The following is a 22,249-nucleotide window of genomic DNA, read 5'->3' as shown; positions in this document are numbered from 1 at the left end:
CTTGAGTTTAAAGAGCTTTGACACCTCCTTCAATGCTCATGGGAATTTACAGAGAATGTTAACACCCAGCCACAAAATCCAGCCTGCTCTGCGTGGTAGTTTTGAATGCAAAGATATAGCAAAGAGTTTAGAGGGGCCTTGATTTGAGCAGAATCCTTTCAGAAAGAAATACAAGAGAAATAAGAGTCCAACGTTTTTTCATCTCCCCATATCCATCCTAACTAGTTTCACATTGTTTTTGTTTTGCAGTCTAATACATCACAGTTGGCTCTGTTGGCTGATGTAATGTCACTGTAATGCTGTGAGACAAGAGCTGGTGTGTAAGTTATGGAGACGAGAGTGTGCAGGCAAGCCCTCATTAGCCCTAACTAATGATCCTCTAACAGTCACACACAATTGAGAGGAGAACAAGTTACTGAAGCCTTGAGGCTTATTGCACTGGTTTGCAGAGAAAGGTTTCTTGTTTGCTTTGTTCTGATTGAGTGAAACTATTCTCTGCCTTCCTTGCTTTGTAAGAGGCCACAGACCCTGAGTGTGTTCCTAAACTGAGCTGTGGTTTCTGGGAGACCTGACTTTCATGTGGAACAAAAGCCAGATTTGCCTGGGAGTGATCTGAGGCACAGTCTCACTGTGCTGCAGCAGTAATGAAACAAGGTGATCCTGCAGAGATATACAGGTGTTCTCTTCTGAATATATGACTGACAGCCCCCAAAAGCTAAATGAAGGAGGTCTTTGTACTCTGAAAAACAATCAGTCCCCTGCAGACCTCAGGGAAAGCACAGATGAGCTTTGGTTTCTGCAGAGGCTGGGAAGCACAACAGGTTCCAGGGAGGGAGAACACTGTGGAAAGCCACTCTCATCTTATGGAGATTGTTTCCCCTTCGTTTCATGCTTAGTTATAGAGATCTCTTCTCAGGGCTTGTTTAGGGAGCAGTTTTTTTCTTTAGATACAGTGATTTTCTCTACTTTCCTACCCAAGAAATGATCTCTGCAAGGGGAGGATTGTAGCTATTTAATATTTGCATTTTATGATTACATGCTTTTTTAATTCCTTTTTTAAAAATTCCTCCCAGAAATCAATGGGGTCAGGAAGAAGAGAGGGAGCAGCATCTTTTCTCAAAAGCTGCTGAGCCAGCTCAGGGTAAGAAGCTCCAGGAGATTTCAGGGGCAGGAGAGCCAAGCTGGAAGCTATTTCCATTGTTTCCAGAGTTCATACAGTTTGTCTAAGCAGGTATCCTTCAAAGCTCTGCTTGAATATGTCCAGGGCTCTAAAGACCTGGCCAGGCATGGAAGGCTGCAAAGCATTTCCAGGGAACTCTGTCATGGCAATGAAATCACAGAAAAGCTAATGATGGCTCATAAAATCACTGTTTTCAAAAGGAGCAAAAGTGAGAGGCCTCATGGAGGAGGATTTGAGTACAAGAGAGCTGCACACCATTTCCAACTTCACCAGGTGGGAATTCACTTAACCCATCTCCCAGTCTGTGCCTCCACCCATACACTGGGGATGTAAATTCTACTTTCTTGGACTTTTCGTGTTACTAGCATGACTAACATTGCTAATTTACTGATTGCTATTCCTCAGAAGCACTGAGAAAAGGAGCTTAACTCTTTGGAACCTTTCCAGAAATGCAATCTCCCTTCCCCTCCAGCTTCAGTTTGAAGCCATGGGGTGAGCAGGAGCCATCTCAGGGTGGTGGGGAATTTGGGGAATTCTCTCTGCTTTACTCATGCTCAGCACAGCAGGAGGAAAGAGAGAGTTCCCTGCTGAGCACATGAGGATTTGTGAGGAGAGCATGCACCTTCCTCTTTCTGTCTTACTAAATTAGAGTTACACACCTAAAATAATATATTTTTCCTGCCAAAATAGACTTGCTTTTCTCTAAATATGGCAATAACATTCTGACCATGGGGGAGTAAGAACACTGGAGGGCTCTGAGGGAACAAGCATGAGCACTTCAGAGCATGGTTTATGCACAAAATGAGCCACCTGCAGAAAGTTGGATGACTTAGCACTAACCAGTGGATGTGTAGAATGATTAGGGTAAAACACTGCCAGCATACATGGAATAACATACCAAGTAAACCACACACCAGCATAAATAAATGAGACTTCAACATTAATAAAGTACATAAAAAAAGAGTACTTCAAGCATTAGCAGGCAAATGCTATGTTCAATCTGGATTTCATTGAGGATTCATTTCACAGTTTGAGTTAGAAAACTAATCCTGACATCTCATCTTGATTGAATGACATTTTCTTGGTGCGTTCCTTTATGTGACTGGAAAATTATATATTTTAGTTAAAATCCTTCCTAATCAAGACAGGTTGTAGTAGAAAAGAAAGGGAATTTAAAATAAAGTTTATTCTTGGAACAGTGGTTCTCTCTGAAAGATCCCTCAGCGCCCTACACTTTAAACCATTGATGAAATCACCAAAGTAGATCATGGAACAGCTGGGGTGACATCCTGCTCTAAGGAACTATTCCTGTAAAAATTCATCAGTGGGCAATGAGCCCAGAGTGTGAAAAGCACAGGAAAACTGTCCCTGCATCCCCCATATTCCTGGTATAGCAAAATGTACCATTTAACCAAAATTACTCTTATATATTTCTTACAAATACATAAACTAAAACTGAAATGCTAAAATCTTCCTTTTAAGGGGTGAAGGGAATATATACAGCATCTGGCTGTCAAATAAAAATCTGCATGGAATTATAAATTGCCTGTTTATAGCCATCATCTCCTTGTTTTACAAACCAACACAACTGGAACATGATGTGAAAGCTGCAAAAGGGCCAAAACAGAACCGAGTTCCAGCTCTGCAGTGGCTTCAGTCTGGGGTGGAGGAAGGCTCCTGGGGAGGGCACACCTCCCTAGGCTAGCAAAGAGCTCCACTTGCTGGCAGATGCAGCCCCTGAGTTATTGCTTCCCACTTCATTAACCACAGCAGAAATAAACAGCCATAAATCAATTGCCCAGCCCATCAAGCCAGAATAAGGGAATTATATTGTTTAAGAGTACTCAGTGGCAGCTCACGTACTTTCAAATATACTTCTGGTCTGCACTGAAACTTTGGACAAGTACAGGGACAAAATGGAAAGTTGTTCCTAGAGAAGGTGGAGAAAAGGCTGAAGAATGATGCCAGACCCACTGGAGTCCTGCCATCAATGTCTCTTGGCTGAGCTCCAGAGCAAAAGTGAGGAAGGGAGATTTTGACAATACCAGCTCTTTTGTGAACCCCAGATCATTCTCGTCTGCTACACTGACATTTTGTGGTGAGAAAATTAACTCAGATTATTCATAATCTTCCTATGCTTTGCTCAATATACACAAGTTACAGGGGGTTTTTAGTGAAGGCAGCATAATGCTGCATAAAAAGACGGTGCTCTCTATAAAAGTTTTTATAAATGGCCTTTGTGAGTATTCTCCCACATCTTTATCATTCATTATAACATTTTTTCTTTTCACCTTTACAGCAAAGTTGAATATGGCTAGTAATTTTTGCCTACAGTTCTTCAAAAGCACCTCATCAGCATTCACTCATGTGGATAAAATTACGTTTCATGGTGTACAAAAGGTTATTTTGCACAAAATGAATGATCAAAACCAATATTTTCTGTATGCCAGAAGTGCGTGTGTGTATATATATATATATATATATATATCTATATATATATCTGCTAGTCTTCATATTAATTTAATTTAAAAAATTAAGTTGCTTTTCAAATAGCTGCTAGGATCCCATGGAATAGCACAGTGACAGGGGACTATAGCACTTTTCTAGAAAGGATATAAGAATGAAAAATGTTCAGGAGAAACATAATAGAGACCAGAGATGAGCCAAAAATATTATAAAGGGCATTTTGATTGCAAAGTATTTACATACCATCAACTCAAATTACAAAAAGTAAATACAAAAACTTTGGCAGCAAAGTTTCTGTGGTGGATTTGAGCAAGATTGCTAGGAAGACATGCTGATTTTTTTCAGTTAGCCATCTAAATTGATTTAAATTGATTTGAGGGTTTTTTTGTGGTTTTTTCTTTCTTTTTTTTTTTTTTTTTTTTTTTTTTTTTTTTTTTTTGTGGCAAGGTTTTTCAATCAATTAGTGAAGGGCGGAATGTGACACATTGCCAATTCTTCACTCACTTTTTTCACAGTGTGCTGTGTCACAGGGACTGCTGACACACCACTGGAATCTCCATCCTGTAGCTCCATGCACGCATCCCAACAAACAGATTATCCTGATTGAGACGTTGGAGCAGCAGTGCTCTCAGACCCAGGAAACATTTAATGTGGAGAAACGTTTGTACACCAGACGCAGTGGGAAGGGTTCAGCAATCTCTGTTCCTGCCCCTGCTGTGCTGAGCACTGCTCCTCTCCAAGGAAAGCAGCCCCTCTTTGGGGGCAGGTCTCCACCATCAGCATGGCCTGTCTTGTCTCTCAGAGGATTTCAGACTTGACTTTTCACACCAAAGGGCATTCTCACTGTGCCTGAGATCAGAATCAATGCACACGGGGGGAAAGGAGTGGCATCCCTGTTGTTTGGCCTGTTTAAGTCCTTGGCAATTCTACCACAAATGGAACCCCAAATTTCTGATGCCTCAACTGGCTTCTAACATAAAACACTTGCTTTCTAAAAAGAGTTTTCCAGGAAACATGCCTTCAGGATTTAATTTAAGACTGAATCAGTGCCTGCAGAAACTCCTGCTGCATTGCTCAGTTCTAAGGAAGAACTAGCTTGAAGGAGAGAAAGTACAATAATTATGCAGCTTTCACCACAGACAGAAGCATGCTGCCAAATAATAAGCAACAACATGAGATAGATAAGCTTTCTTTATTTGTAGACAGTGAATTGGGAGACAAGTTCAAATCTTTTTTTCCCTACCAAATATTACACAAATGGCCTCTAGAGGGATCCAGGTTATTGCTTTTCTGTTGAAATCCCTTAAGCTTGGTTGTCATTTTTATTGGGTTGGTTTTTTCTTTCCCCTCTGTTACTTTTCAACTAGTGAATCCTTCATCTAGAAATAATGATGCAAACAACTTGCATTTAAACCACAGAGTTCATGACCAGGATGAAGGCTTTTGAAAATCAAGAATTAAAAAAATCTGGAGGGCAAGGTTCACATTCAGTAGAATTCCACACTCAAACAAATCAGCTGTCAGCTGATCACATTCAATAAAAAAATACAATTCCAAAGAAATGCTTAGGCATTCAGCTGCCCATGTGAAATGCAGCTGAACTGGTGAATCTGCAGAGTTAGGTTGGGAATGTGGTAAGAATTGGGCTCAAGTTTCTGCAGAATGAGTCAGTATTTCCCACTTGAGCTCCTAGAGTTCTCATGAAAAGGTATATTGGTTCCAAGTTATTGTTTCTTGGTTTGGGCTTTCTTTGCTGAATTATTTCACCTCGTTAGAATTTTCACAGCTAAGATTTTAGTAAGCAGGAGTCCCAAGTTAAACAAAGAGCAAGAATTTAATTCTATGATACTATATTCTACACATTGTTTATTCCAGATTCACCAAATAATGGGTATAACAAGCAGCATCAAGTCAGCTTCAAAATTCAGTCTACAAGCTTTTTTTTTACTGAATGTGCACTTCACATGTAATCAAATGTAAATAAAGGAGATGTACTTACCTTAGGAATGTGGAAAGGACTCTGTGTACAGGTATGAACGGAAGTCAAAGACATGCTCCCACTCTCTTTGCAGCTTTGTTTTCAAGCTCATATTCTGCAAAAAGAGAATTTTCAGGGACTCTCAGGCAACCATAAGAATCTTTGAATTCAAAATATTTGAAGGTACTATTATTCTGTTTGGTGGAACTGTTGGCTTGTGCATATTAAGATGGAGAGTACAGGAGAGAAGAGAAAGGTTATACCAAGGCCTCATAGTTTTGGAAAACACAATCCTGCCATTGAAGATGCTTTGCTGAAACTGCACCCTGAAATCAGACTCCATTTCAGTCTGTATAACAGAGCATCACCCAAAGTCAGTCTCCAATCTGGTTCACTGAATTTAAAGTTTCGCTGCATTCCCTCTGTTAGTGCACCAATGGCACACCAGCACAGGCCTTTTGTGGCACAGGCCTCTGACTCAGGCACAGGAGGTGTTGTTCATAAACACTGAACCCAGCCCCAGATCCACAAAAATATTTGCTGTTCCTGATGTGCCTTGTTCCAGCCTATAAAGTGCAGATAAATCATCTGCTCACAGAGAACAATTTTGTGAAGAATATTCATTCGTAACTGCAGGAGTTCAGCTGAGTGACTAAGCCACAAACTCAGCTAGCAAAACTCTACAAATTAAACCAGGCTTTAGATAAAAGAGAAAGACATAACCTTTCTTTGGTGACACCAAGGAGAGCTTTTGTCTCCAGCTCAAAAGGAATTTTGTACAGTTAAAATCTCCTGCTGCTGAGTTTTGGTTTAAATTTTGGTTTGCAATGAAAAGAACAAAACATTTAATTAAAAATGACAAGCTAAATTAGGGCAAAGTTTTCTTATGCTTTACTGTGTACTTTGTATAAAATTAGAACTGCTACAGAATTAAGCGTTCAAGCTTCTTCCTGAGGGGAAAACAAGAAAACAAACAACCACAAACTGGAGTCTAAACTAACATTTCTTATTACAAGTCAGCTGCTAGCTGAATCACTTCATTACACCTTCTGACATTCAGTAATCCAGACACAAAATATCTCTTGAACCAAAGAGCTTCAAAATGACTATTATAATATTTCAACAAAAAACAATTTAAAGTGGGTATTTCAATTAATGGATTAAAAAATAATCCCTTTCTAAAATTTAATTGTTTCATTCATTGTACAACTTCTTATTCCCACAGAAATTTTCCTCTCCCTGAAATTTTTTGTTATTTTCTATAAAAACAAACACAGTTTGTTTTCCTCTAGCTGGAATTCACAGAAATATTGTTAGGTTCCTGTGGCATGGTGTTTGTTGTCTTTTTTACTCTCTGGAACTTGAATCCACATTTCTAATAATTACTTAATGCATTATTTACAACTCAATGGTGCTCTTGAATGGTTCGATAAGCAAATTCTACCTATTCCCATTCCACTGCATTTTCTCTCAAGGCCCCAGCTGGAAAATAATATGATTATTTTTTACTAATAAAACTCTGCTTAATGAGTTTCTCTAGTGAGACTTGTCTCATGGGTTGAGGCTACCTGTCAGAAACAACATCAAAAAACCCACAAAACCAAAATAAAAGAACCCAACAAAAACAAACAGAAAAACTCCCCAAACAAAACATAACAAAATTCCCCCAAAAAATCCCAAACAAAACTAAACAAAAACCTCAAGTAGCCAAAAAAACCACAAACATACAAAAAGTCAAAAAACATCCAAAACCAAAAAACAAGTAAAAAAATAGAACAAAAATCCCCGGAAAGAAAAAAAACAAGACAGAAGGGAAGGAACCCTCAGATATTAAAAGGAGGATTTCTGCATGGAAAATAACAGCATAGCATTCACAGAAGGCTACCAAGAATATTGCACAAGGTTTTTGCTGCTTTAGAGCAGTTAACCTTGCAGGGGGTTTGGAATTCCAGCCATGCTGGGTCTGTGCTGTGTCAGTTCAAGCTCCTGGATGCCACTCAAAGCATTTCTGTTTATCAGCTCCAGTGGGCTGAATCCCAGGGGTAAAGCTGCTGGATTTCTGTCATCACAGCCCAGCACAAATCCACCTGGCTGGAACAAAGAGAGGATAGCAGATCACATCTGTTTGGGGGAAAAAAACCAACGCAAACCTAAAAGGTATTGTTGTGCATTCTCCAACCTGCAAACATGGAAAGAAAACTAAAGGAAAAATCACTGCTGCTATTGATACAATATTCAAATAGTGATGTCATTGAACAGGGAATAGAAGAACCAGAGAGGAATTTATGGGAACGGCAAAGCCACTCCTCTCCAAGCTCAGAGTACACCCACTGCAATTTTTAGTAGCACATCTGGTAATGAAACTCTAAATGCTTTGAACAGCAGGAACTAGTGGTGCTTGTCTTTAATTTTTGGAAAAATCTATTGGCTCGTTCATTTTTGGTTCAGTATTTGATATGCACTGTTACACAGGTTTTTTAAAGAAACAAAACAACTCCACAATATTGCATGGAAACAGAAAAACATTTCGTTTAGTGTTCCTTCACTTAGCAGTAGTACTTCTGGTAATTAAAGACAGTATGTGTAATACTTTTTAACATGAGAAGCCATTTCTACATCTTCTTTACAATGAATATTGTTAGTAGCTCTGTTTTTTGGATGAAGCCTCTAGGAAACAGGTGCTCACTTTTTGCAATATTTCAGCATATCTTCTCTTTTGTCTAGATTCTTTTACCTTTTCACTGCCCATTTTGTCTCCTTGCTTGTTCTTTGTCACAGATTTTCCATCTCTAGATGGAACATGAGCAAAGCAAAAGTGAGTTAAAAAGCTGCAATTTTAAAATGCAATCAAGCCTGAGCACAGAACCTTTCAGCAGAAGCCTAAGGTTGGTTTGTGATGGATGTAAATAATGCACAGAAGATGACCTTTCCCATTTACAGGAACTCTGTTCCTCAGATCTTTAACTAGATTCTGCCATGCAGTATAAAAATATCCATCTGAGAACAAATTCTCTTCCTATTTTTAAGTTTTTTTCCCATGATCTTGGACTGACCTGGTGTTGTTACTAATAAATTTCCATTGTCACTTTTTATCCCCACAACAGATGAAGTCAGAATGTGTCAGGGGGTGTAGATGACCAAATTGCTTCTTTTAAATTTGGTGTCAAGCCCTAAAAAAGCCACAGTACTTCTTTGATATCCACACATATTTTGGATTTGCCAAACAAGGAACTGGGCTGAAGTTTGAAGAATAGGGTTTAAGACATTTAGTTTGATCACAGCAGAAACACAGGAAATATTTCATTTAGAAGTTGGCACATGAATAATTGCTTAGAGAAACTTCAAATGGAGAACTCCAGTGCCTGTTTTTTATTCCAGTTTCTAACATTTCTTTAAACAGCCTTGGAGCTAATCTCAAGGATAACTGTTTCTCCTGGAAAGGGAGCACTAACACACATGACCAACAACATTTATGTTCAACTTTTAAGGTGTTGTCTACCAGCTCAATCCATATAAGTCTGTGTTACAAACTAAAAACCCTGAAACTTTTTGTACTCAAGAACTTGGGTTAGACAAGTAGAATTATAATAATATAAATTATTCTCTTTCAATTTGTAAGCAGGCTTCCCTATTCATGAAATTGATTTATTCTGATGAGTCTTTTTCTAGTCAAGTAATTTCAGTTTTACAATGTTGGAAACATAAAATGAGAGTGGTCAGAAACTGGAATCATTTACCCAGTGAGGTGGTGGAGGCATCATCCCTTGAAGAATTTAAAAAAAGACTGGATGTGGCACTTGCTGCCATGATCTAGTTGAACAGTTAGAACATTGGCTGGACTAGATGATCTTATAGGTCTCTTCCAGTCTTGAAAATTCTGTGATTCTGTGATTCTGTGATTCTGTGATTCTGTGATTTAGGCTTCCAGCCTCCTGCTAAGGCTTACTTGCCTTCTTGACACCAAAATTCTCACTTTAGCAGAAGAGTGGAATTAAAGAAAGAAGAAAAATGTGCAACATAAAGTGATGTAAAACCTCCTTCTCTGTGCAATAAGTTGTTTTGCTCAAGGAGAACAAGCAAACCTGAAACTATTTGGGGTTGAAATAGTACCTGTCACACACATTTGTGATTTACCATCATGTTTTCCTCTATTCTCAGGATGCTGGGTGATTTCTTGCATAAGTCCTTAACTAAGAATGCATTGAAATCTTCCTTGCACTACATTTTCCATTTCACCTGCTGACATTTTGTTTTCTTTGGCTTTTTTTTTTATCAGGAGAACAAGAGACAGCGTCTAGGAGATAAATTTCCACTTACTAGGGAGGAATAGAAAGATTTTTTCCTAAGAAGTGTTCATGGAACTTTTCTGGAATAAAAGGAAGCCCCAGGAAAACATTCTTCTTGATTTAAATAAGTGTTGTGATCAGAACAGAAGCCTTGGCAATTTCCGTTTCATTTCAGCCCCAAGCAGCTGTGATTCTGGAAAACCTGCATGGGAAGTGAATTCAGAGAATTTGTCTGACCCTGTTATTTGGGTCAGATAGACATGAAAATGGGACCTGTTATTTTTACATTGCACGGAAGAAAAAATTACTTTTCCTTCCCTACAGCACAGCATATGTTTGAGAAGGTACACTACCTCTCCCTCTTCTAACTGATTATATATTTTCCTAAATTTGTAGAAATAACTTGCACAAAGATCTGCCAGACTTCAGTTTAAATTATTCAATTGCTTCAAAAGCAGGAGAATATAGACAAGCACACACTGAGACAGAGTGAGGGGTAAGAAAGAGGAGAATCCCCTTAAAATAAACACTGCTCAACAACTGATGGGCTCAGAACAAAATCTGCCAAATTTTATTGCTTAAATTTCAAGAACCTGATCCAGATAAGATATTTTCTATAGCCACTAAATGATTTCAAAAGTACTTATTGACTGGCTTGTAGGCAAGGCATTTCAATTTCAATTGTAATCAAGATAGACTGTAAAAAAACAATAGACTTGCATCAAGTAACAGGGATTGAGAAGCAGGTTTTTCCTAATGACTAAATCATAAAAAGTGCATGGGAGCATATTCAACCTTCAAGCTAGTCAATATACCAACCAAAACAATAAAAATAAGGTGCTTAAAAATACTGTGAACAAAGTAGAATTGTGACCACTGAATTGAAAATAAGGAGATTTCATTCCTTCCTTCACTAGGACAACAGACAAATTTCAAGAGTGTTTTCTATGAAGCAGAGATTTCATGTCACTGACATGCATTACTATGATAAACCAAGAACAAGTAAAGGAATATTATTTTATTAGGCAAAGCTAAAGCAATATAGCTTCCCAAATGCCACATGGCTTTTTGACACATTCCCTGGCATGAACAAGTGCATTGTTTTCTCCTTCTATAATGTACAACCTACATAGGCACACATTATATCTGGCAATTCAGCTAGACATGTTTTCCTAATTAAAAAAGCTCACTTGATTCTTACTCTGGTTATAGAGGATGTAAGGATTCCTGCAGTCTGCATTGTTGTATTTGCCTGCCACAACAGCAGTTTGACCCTTAATATTGCCATGGAAAAGGCTGCTGCAAAATTTTATATGCTCAGGGCTACATCTGCAGCTATACTACTTTATTGTTAATATTATTGCTCACAAGGCAGCATAAAGAGAATTATTCTCAGCAGAAATATTTGCATGTGTTTATTTTTAGCTCCTGAACAGATGAATACATCAGCAGGGATTGCTGTTGAGGTTGTTTCACTGACATCAATCAATTCTTGCCAGATGACAAAGTATCATGGCCAAATGAAGCACCAGTGCAACCAATGGCTTTGATGGGGAGATGTAAATTTAGTAACAAAAGACATGATGCTGCAGCAATTGTAAATGCTGCAGAGAAAATACTTTAGTTCTGACTAAAGTATTTTCTTGAATAGTGGATAAGAACATCAAATGGCTTCTATATATTTTATTAAGGATTTACCTGAATCTCTATGGTTTCTATTTTTCTTAAGTCACCATTTTTAATTTAAAGAGGTCATCTGAATTCCTCCTCTAGGTGATATGATTTACCCTCAGGAATTGTTTGCATTTTTATTATCTTCTAAAATTATACTGAAAAAATGTGTCCAACCTGAGTTTGAACCACTGCCTTGAAACTAAACTTATCCACTTTAACTGACTGTGACTGGGATTTCAAAATTACCCAGTTCTTCCAGCCATAATGGCACTGTTCACTTGGGTGCACACAAAATAAACAGAACATTCTTAATTAGCTCATCTGAAAGAAGTGCCTCCTAAGCATGTCTATCCAAGCTCTGTTTATAACTGTGAAGTTGTCATCCTAAGGGGAAAATGCGTAACTCTTTTCATGCTTCTACTGTATAGTCTTAAGCTAATGAGTTTGCACCTGGATTTATTAATTAACATGTTTTATATTCTTTGTTTAAAAAACTTCCCCAAGACTGTTAGTCAGAATGTAATATGTGAAGATTTAATGTCTTGAATTGTCTAAAAGACCATGGTGATTATTTGGCTGAGCAATATAGGTCCATGTCTTGATGAATTTTGAATGCTGCTGCAATTCCCACTGAAAAGGGCTTATTTTAATCATACTGATTACCTCTACTTCTATATTGAACTTGAGAGACAAACATATAATTCTAAATTCCTTTAAGCATTAAGGTAAATCACTATCCAAGTTTTAATTGCAATTCTCGAGAGCATCTATTTCTCCATTAAAGAACATTTTTGTTTTTCAAGACAAAAAGAAAGTTTTAAAATTAAGACACTTGAGATGCAGGAAAAAGGTCATGTAGATAAGCCCTTCATACCTTTTTAATAAATAAAATATCTTTCAAAATGTGTCATTTTCAAAGTGAAACACAAATCATACTGGTCAAAAATCAAATAAATTTTCTGGATGTCAATACACCTTGGCTCATACTGTCTCAGTAGAAACAATATCATTAGGTATGAAATGTACATAATCTCATGTGGTCACGGGCTAGATGAGCTGCAAATGGTACATGGAGTTGGAAAATCCCAGAAAACCTAGTGCTGCTCTGGAAATGGGCACTGTTGCCAGCACTCTAGCAGAGGGAGTTAGAATAAGACAGGTGCACAAGTCTCATTTATAAATATGAGTTTTGGCAGGGTCTAAACACTCTCTTCATTAAAGTGAGTGAGAACTGTCTCCACTGAATTTAAAGAACTTACTGAATTTCAGAGATGGGATGGAGTAAATAATTGAATTTAAGACTTCAGCTATTGCCACTTTTCCAAATGTCTGGTTTAAGGTCTTTGTTAACCTTATAAGTGCATTTAAGAGGATTGCAAATGAAAAAAACCCAATGTTCATGGAATGTTTGAAATAACCACATATTTCTTAGCTGTTCTCCAACGTTAAAAATAAAACCAAATACAAGTACTTCAGAAGGGAGAAAAAGAAACTAAGCATGATAAATATGCTTTTGCCACTCTGCTTTCTTTCTCTGAGATGTGATGATTTCTCATAGAAATAATGTGCCTGAAAAGCCATATCTGTGTAGCCTTGCATTTGGTCAGTTTGATTGTTGTAGCATTACACCTGAAGGCTGATCAATATCAAATTACCTTGAACACAGCCAAGTCTGCAGCACAGCTGGGCCATGGTATTGTGTTCAAGGTAAAGACATAATCTGCAAGCACAAATGAATTGCCTTTCTCATCTGCCACCTCATCACTGAACTTGTACTTTATCCTAATTTGTGGCTTCAATTTTGCTCTGTTATTCCAGGAAAAGGAAATACAAATCACAGACCTGCTTCAATATTGTCCCATAACATTAATGCCACATGTCTGAAGTAGTCTTTTTTCCCCATAAATAATGTTCATACCTGTCTGAGGCATTAGTAAGAGCAGTTCACCAGCTCACACTTGGGCACCGAAGGCCTCAGGATGTGCATGTGGCAGCTGCTCATCTGTCTGCCCAAAGGTAAGTGGATGTGCACCAAATATTTCCAATATTAATTCAGCTGGTGTAGCACTTCTCATCTGGATATTCCAAACCAAATTTTAACTGAAACTGATCCAAAATAGCAGGAAACTTAGTGTGGACTTCCCACACGACTCAGGGAGGTTGTTTTAGGCAGTCACTGCTGTCAGCCCCCACAATAACTGTGTTTAAGAATACTCCAGATATAAACACAGTCTTAAAAGAAATTTTTTACTGCTTTGCTAGAGTTTGGGTGTTCTGTATTTCACAGGACTAAGGCCCTCATAGACATATTTAATTATCTTGTCTCAGATTCAACTGTGTTATTAAGACAGACCTAGCAAGCACTTACAGATAGAAAAATCCATGGGTGATAGTTCCAATCACTTGCTTTTTGCATATCTACTTCACAGGAAACAACACTGTCATACTCCAGATTGACACAGTCATAGACAAACAGACTTCCTGCTGCAATCCTAGATGATACAAACATGCCTTGAATATGAAAATTGAAATTCTAGTTATTCAAACAAGAGCTCTTCCAAAACCCGAGATTACATCTGGAGTGAAGACTGATTTATAATTAATTATGATTTAATGATTCATAATCAGTCCTCATCCTTTTTAAAACCCTACTAAAAATAGAAAATTACCTAATATTCAGGATTACTATGCACAAACACATTATTTGTCTTCTTATTCTCCCTCCTTCTCACTCCCGCCTTTCTGAGTATGAAAATGTTGCACTGTTGGGAATGCAGGCTATCAAAACCTTGGAGCCCAGCGCAAATTGTTACACAATTCAGCCTTCTAAAACACCTATAATTTTTAAATTTAATAAGTCAGAAGTATTCCACTTGTTGGTTGAAGTTTATCCCATCAGACTGGATGTTCTGGAAGGTGAGGGTGATTTGGAGTCATTCCTCTTAGGAGAGGCACACATGGCATAAGCTGACCTTGGGAAGTGTTTGTGTCCTGTAGGAGTAGGATGGCCAGCAGAGAGAGCAGTACCTTCAGAAGGGGATTCTCCTCAGCTGAAGATTCAGATTTCTAGTCAGGTGAAATAACACCTCTCTCCTCCATAACAGCTACTCCCAAGCTGGGCTTTCAGATATCAGATTTTTTTTCCCAAAGATTTAGTTTGCCAGCAGTACTTGATACAGATGTGAATCTCAAGTCTCTGAAGAAACAGGTTGTTTTCTCTGGATCCACATGGGAAATATTGCACACCTCCAAAAGTTTCATATTGCCCATCAAAGGCTGTCCAGGGTGCACAGACCCTGGCAGCTACACAGAATATATGTATTATTTGATTAAATAACACCACCCCTTCTCAATACTCAAGCTTTAAAAATGAGGGTGACCTCTTGCAAACCATTATCTAATTCCTGCGTATCTTGCCCTGTATTTTCATATTACCTTTTTAACTCTGCACTTTCTTAATATGAGGATTTAATAAAGACCCTAGGTGAGGCTGGCCAATGTAGATATTTCTTATGGTATATTTCATTCCACAGATTAAATAAATGATGGAACTAGGGCCTGGAGTTGCCAATGAGGTGACTGAAGTCTGCTATTGTGATTAAGGTGTCTTTATTCCTCAAGCAACCTGGAGTTTGTCATACACAAGTCAAGCTACAAATCAGTAGATATTGGATGACTCAAAAGCTATGGAGAACATAAAATCATGTGGCTTCAGCTTAAAGAATCACAAGCAGAGAGAAATTAGTGATGGAAGGCTTATTAAACTGTCTAGTTCAATCTCTGCCAACATGGGAATATTCCCTGGAATGTATTTTACAGCACGTTATCAAAAATTGTTTCCATATGAGATTCTGCTCTGGAAAGAGCCTATAAAAGTGGTCTGGTACAGTACCATTCTGACTGAATCTGTGATTTCTTTCAGTTCCAGAGAGTTCAAAGAAATATCTTTTTCCTCTCAGCTGAAGACACCCACTCTTTCAATCACAGCCACTATCACTTAGAATGGATGTTCTGAGAGGCACCCCTGCCTTTATTTGCATTGTGTAAGTGCACATTATGCCTCCACTCACTCCTCTTGCCTTAGGCTCACTGTGATGCAGGGCAGAGGATGGAGGCAACAGCAGAGGGAAATGCTTTATCAGAGATAAAGTGATGCAGGTTCTTTGTATCACCTGCACTGAGACCTACAGCATCAATGCTGGATCTCCACAGCTGATCCTCTCCTATTCGGAGCCCACAGTTTCTGAATCCTGACCTAATGAGTTCTTCATCATTCTCAACTTCCTTCTGACATTACTACTGAAATCATTCAAATATTACTGCCACTGTCCCCAAGACACCTGTCTTTTACAGAGTGAGGTGAAGAATGAGTCAGTCACCTGAATCTTGGAGCTGCTGGAATTATTCCTCTGCCTCATATTAGGCTCCTTTGCTATTCTTTTAGTGCCCCTTCAGCTTGTCTTTGACTCTAAGTGTGACCTTTTCATTTCTGTCTTTGATTTTATTCATAGTTCTTTTCTTTTTCCATTTCACAGTTTTAAACTCCCTTCTAGGACTGGAATATGATTTTGATTTCCTTGACTAGAGTGACCAAACAGGCCACACTGTTTAACTGGATAAGATTTATCTTGGTCAGTTCTGCAGGACTCATGCCAGGCTTCATGTAAGTGGTTCTCCTGGCTTTGTTATCAGTGTCCATGCTTTAGGGTCAGATTCAGGCTGGCCGAGAGTGAGTGATGCTCATGCCTGCTGACAGCAGGGAGAGAACCTTGCTCATCTGAGCACGGACTGGAACAGCTCAGCTGGGATCTTCTCAGGGTTTGCAGCCAATTAGCCATTTACATTTTATCTTTTTCCCAATTATTCATCAGATTCCTCTTTGAAAGTTTTGCATATCCTAATTTTTATGCTGATTTCAAAAAAGTCCCAATTCTAATGCCATCAAACTTCTTTTTAATTATTCACATTCTCACCACTGCCAGAGGATGTCAGCAGTTCTTTCACCATGACTTTAACAAAAATCATGCTTTTTTCCTCACTTTTCCACTTGCCTGTCAACATTACCCTTTCTGAGCCTTTTCAAAATGTCCTTATGCTGTTTCCACGCTGCAGCAGGCAGGCAAGCACAGAGCATAACACAGTCATCTTCTGGAAGCCTGACTTGCCCTCTCAGCTTGAAGCCTTGCTGCTGACAGCCTGTTCAGGCTCTCTGCTGCAGGAGATGCTGGCAAATGTTTGATGCTGAGACCTGAGGGCCTGAGAGAGGCACTTGAGCTCGCCTGTATTTGTGTTTGCTGGGTCTCTACCACCAGTCAGGCTTGAAGATGCAGTGTAGGTATAATGGTCATTATTTGTAGATTCCCTGCCACCAGAGCGGGGTTCACACCTCTTCACTTCACTGCAATCATATTTTCTCACAATCACAACAGCATCTGTGGGGTTGGAGCACTTACAATCCTTCTTCACAGAAATCCCGCTTTGCAGAAATCCCACTTCACACTTTCCCACTGTTTTCCAGGCTGAAACTCATCTTGACTACTGCAGCTCTTTTATATTTTCTCTTCCTCTTTTATATTTTACTCTGCCTCATCTTTCATAATTTACAAGAGAAAAATTAGCTTTGTCACTCCTGATTCTTGATGCTGGCTGTGGCACAGCCTGAGGCTTGCAGATGCATTTCAGAGAGAGAGGGCAGTGTTGACTGCAGCAGCCACAGCATTAAGCAAGACACCCTGGGAACCTCAGCTTTATTTTTACTTTGTCACAGCCTTGCTGAAGGAATGTGGCTATTGCCTGGGGCCTCCTTCTGCTTTGGTTTCAACTCCTCTCATCCAGAGTCACAGAATTCAGGTTTAGTTTGGAAAAGACCCTTAAGATCATCAAGGCTGACTTTTAACTGCACACTGCCAAGCTGACCCCTAAATCATGGCCCTTGAGCACCACATCTACCTGTCTTTTAAATATGTCCAGGAATGGGAGCTCAGCTGCTTCCCTGGGCAGCCTGTTCCAGAGTTTGGCAGCCCTATTTGGTGAAGAATGCTTTCCTTATATGTAATCTAATCCCATGAGGTGCAATTTAGGTGCAAATTTTCTCTTATCCTATAACTTCTCAACTGTAAGAAGAGGCTGACACCCCACTCCCCCCACCACTACACCCTCCTTTCAGGTGTTTGTAAAGAGCAATAATCTCTCCTCTGAATCTCCTTCTCAACCACCTCTACTCCCTTAATTGCTCCACATAAGTCTTGCTCTCCAGACCTTTCACCAGCTTTGTTGTCCTTCTCTGGACACTCTCCATTGAACTAATGTGATTCTTCAAATAAGGGTCCCAAGACTGAACACAATACTCAAGATGTGTCCTCAGCAGTGCCAAGTATACAGGGAGGTGGTCTCTCTCCCTAATCTTCCAGGAACCTCCTAGAGAGTTTCCTCTCTGCTGTGCTGTATTTCCAGCAGACACCAGGTAAGGTGAAGTCCTGCAGGAGAACAAGGGCTAGAAATTGTGAAACTTCTCCCAGCTGCTTACAGAATTCTTCATCTGCCTCTTGATGCTGGTTGGGTGATCTGAGATGAGTCCCACCGTGATATCTGCCTTGTTGGCCTTCCTCCTGGTTCTCACCCATACACACTCTGCCCTGCTGCCACCATCATCAAGCTCTAGACAATCAAGACACTCCCTAAAATCCAGGGCTACCTGATGTCCTCTCCTTCTTTGCCTGTGCCTCTGAGGAGCTGCAGTGCTCCAGCTGTGGAACCATCCCACCATTTCCATGACTGCAGCTATGCCATGGCGTTACTGCTGCACAAGGGCTCCAGCTCCTCCTGTTTGCTCCCTGTGCTGCTGGCACTGCTGGAGATCCTGTTCACCAGGGCTGCTGACCCCACCCCTTCCTCAGGGGATAAATCTGAATTCCTGCAGGACCATTCTCGAGTGCTTCTATGGTTTCTAACATCAATAACCTTTGTGGTTTTGCTGCTGCATGGATCTCCATCCCACAGGCTCACAGACCTTGCCACCAAAGCCACCCTTCAATACTGCTGTGTTATGCCCAGGTTCTATCTCCAGGGAGCTTGGCTTTATCCCTTTTCCCCTTCAAATCAAAGTTTGATCCTTTTCTGTGAGCCCTGCTAACACCTGTGCCAAAGAACCTTTTCCCCTTTGAGAAAGGTGTACCCCATCTATTGTGTTGTGTAAACTGACCCAAAATTCTTCCAGTGACGCCAGGCTCAGAGCCAGATATTGATCTTAAGGCATTTCATGTTTTTTCCCTCATTATGTCAAGCAGAAGGGTAGAAGAGAACACTAATTGCTCTCCTCAACCCTGTTGGTATTGGCTTCCTTTATAAAAAGCTTTCAGGCCTATAAAAGAAAAATAACCTGGAAGAGAAATGCTGTTATTGCTTGGCTGATGCAGTCCTTGCTATTTTCTCACCACAATCCCAGGAACAGAAGTGTTGCACTGCCCCAGTGCCTGAAAGCTCAACAACCTGTGGAGGAGGCTCCTCCTAAGCACAAGAGTGAAATTTGGAGCCCTCCTAGACTCTCTGGCATCTCACCAGCATGGCAGTGGGTCTGCCAATACAGAAAATTTTTTAACTTTCTGGTTTCCAAAAGCTTTCTAGTCTAAGCATCTATTTACTTTTAATCCTGGAAGGGAAAATAAAGGTTGGTTAATTTTTATCTTGCACATACAGGATTGTTTTTTTCTGATCCAGTTACAATAGTAAACTCCTCCTGTTGTGCCACCCAAAAAGGCTGGAAAATGTCCATTCTAATTGCTTTCCCTAGGCTATGCTGAGTGAATGTTCAGCTCCCTGAGGATGGAGTGTACTGGTATAAATTTACTGTGATGGAGCCTCACTGCTGCTGATTGTTGCAGAACTACCACTGAGTAGTAAATGCTTCACTGCTCTGTTACCCGGGGGGGCTGAGCATTAACTACACTATTGAACAGCAAATGCTTATCATCCCCTATAATTCAAACTATATAAATCACTGAAGAGAGACAATGTGCCTACAGGGAACTCACATGGTCTATAAAAATGTAAAAATCAGAACTATATTTAGCTGACAGAGCAATACTTAAAAAAATAATAAAGTATTCAAAATATAATCTCAGACATGAAACTCATCTTAATTTCAATCTACCCAAGGTTTGGTGGAGTTTAATCTCCTCTGCAAACATTTTCATCATTAACAGCATTTAAAAAAATAGGATTAAGAAATAAAAGCAATTACTCTTCTCTCTCCCCATCCTCCAACCATTCAAGCAGCATACAGAACAACCTCTTTTAAGCCCACCCTTAGAGCAAAGCAAAATGCCAGCATTTTTTATTCACTGAGAAAATCATTTCTACTTTGCTTAAAAAATAATAGAAGGCTTAAGATATGTTGCTTGTAAACCATGTAACCAGTGGAAGTGGAAGACACAGTTCCCTTTTGTCTGAAGACAGTTTTTCAAATGCAGGGCTTATGCAAGGTTCATTACACTGAGAAGAAGGCAAGAAAAAACATTCCTCCAAGGAGCTGTACTGTGACTGAGGACATAAACTTTCATTCCTGGGTAAGCAAACACTTTATGTGGAGTGGACAAAAGGAGTTCCATTACTGTCAATGAATTACTTGTGGCTGTGGAGTTAAATACACATGAGCGTTTGAATCATCAGAGAACTTTATAATAAGCTGGTGCTGCATATTCCTTAATATGTACATAAAATCTGTTTTCTGTTCTAGCCTTAACCATGCAATAACCTCTGGAAAGTCTTCACCATAATGCAATTTACAGCAGAGCCAAGGCCTTCAATATATTCTATATTAAAAACCAAAAGCATCCCCAAACATCTATCCATAGAGAAATAAAACATAGTAACCTTTAAATACACAAATGCAATTACAGAAAAAGACAAGGAGCAAAACCAGATGAGAAAGATCTCAGGGGAGAAGTGGTATGGGAGTTTCTGATTTCTCCATGTAGCATTCAGGGAAATGATGAAAGAGAGGTTTGAGAGCAGAGCTGGAAAATGATCACAAGCAATCAATGTTTCAAAGAGGTCAGAACAAAATCAAATAAGGCTACTAAGCTTTATTCTTAATCCATGGACAGCTTAGTAGCATCCCACTAAGATCTATCCTACTTGAAGATATTCTAAGGAAACAAAGAACATTTTGATTTTTTTAATCTTATGAAAGATGATATCATCAACAACTTGTGTTTGTTCTTTTTTCCCTTTACAGAAGAAATACCTGTACTTGATCAGCATGTGTGTCCTACCACAATGTGTGAGCCTGAACTAACCAAGAGTAATGAAGGATTTTAAACAGAAATATAATTAAACCATGCAAATATGTTTGAAACACTAAGAGAAATAACATGGGGTATGGCTTAATTAGACATTCAGAAAAGAGTTCTCCCAGCACACCAAGCCACATATATACAAGATTACTTTGTAAGAATGAAGCAAATAATGACAACATACTTCAGATGTTCTATCAGGGCACCTCATTATCAAGAAGGGAGATAAGAGCTTTCTGTGTATATTTGTAATGTGGCTTGAAAGTGTTGCTTTCAGTTGTCTTCAGATGAAAAGTAATAATTAGCTCTAAACAAAATCAAGGAAGCTCAGAGAAAACCAATAACCAGTGAAATCTCTAAAGGTTATCTGGTATTCTAAAGACTATGATTTCATACAGTCCATGGCTTTATCTCCTAGGGGCTGTTATTTGTCCATCAGTGGGTCAACACTGAGAAGAGAGCAGAGCATACTAAGAAATTTTAGTGAAAAAAATGCTTAATTTGTGATTAAGGGCAGAAAAATTAATGTGATGCAGCAGTAGTTTAATATGCTGGCAAAACGAACACTTACAAGTAATCCTCCAAAATGTACACCAGCTGCAGAACGCCAGATGAATTTAAGATGTTCATCCCACAGGACCACTCAATGAAAATGAGCTCATGCTTCGGGATTTTCAGATCAGAGCCATATGCTGTACACTAACACATTTGCAATATTAGTACCTTGAAGTAAATTTCTTAGAGCATTATTGAATCTAATTTCCAATGCCCAGCAAACTTCCCTCATTTCCCTATGGGGATAACCCTGTTGGACCAGCCTTACATGATATTTATTACTCTGGCACTAGGTTGAGAGTATATCCCATGTTTGACTAAACATTAGATATCCATAACTTCAGGTGATGAAGAATTTAATTGATTTTAAGATTTTTCTCCTGTGTAACTCATCAGTTGTTGGAAACTGCTGCAGTGCCATGAGTGGAAGTGGAGGGAGACATTTCACACCTGCAGTGCCCAGCAACTGTGGGAATGATGGCACAGGGTGGGCCAGTGTACACAGACCCTTCCTTCTTCCTCTGCTGGCCTGTCAGTAAGTCCCATGCGTTAGAAACAGGCCTTTTATTTTATTTTCTTTATTTTGCTCCTAAACATTTTTAGCTTTCCGTTGACAAAAATTAAATATCTGTAAGTGAAAAAAAAATGGCCACTTAAAACTTAATCTAATTTACCTTCTGTTCAGACCCACTATTACACTTCTCTCTCTCATTATGTCTGACCTAAAAAGTATATTAAAAATCTTATTATTTTGTTGCTGGCTTTTCTACTTAATTATTACCACAACAGGCAGATACTCATTATGATAATTAATCAA

At 39.1% G+C, this 22,249-nt stretch overlaps 1 long non-coding RNA gene across 1 annotated transcript in view; it reads right to left on the bottom strand.

The window, feature by feature from the left end:
* Nucleotides 1–22,249, bottom strand: part of LOC134423435 (uncharacterized) — a 466,039-nt gene that overhangs the window by 9,900 nt on the left and 433,890 nt on the right. Inside the window, exon 5 of the long non-coding RNA XR_010029109.1 lies at nucleotides 5,646–5,739. This is a non-coding gene — a long non-coding RNA (uncharacterized LOC134423435). The remainder of the gene's footprint in view (nucleotides 1–5,645; nucleotides 5,740–22,249) is intronic.

The sequence above is a fragment of the Melospiza melodia genome, chromosome 12 (genome assembly GCF_035770615.1).
Source record: "Melospiza melodia melodia isolate bMelMel2 chromosome 12, bMelMel2.pri, whole genome shotgun sequence".
Classification (NCBI taxonomy): domain Eukaryota; kingdom Metazoa; phylum Chordata; class Aves; order Passeriformes; family Passerellidae; genus Melospiza; species Melospiza melodia.
Note: the sequence above shows the minus strand (reverse complement) of the source record. Positions and strands in the feature narration are given on the sequence as shown.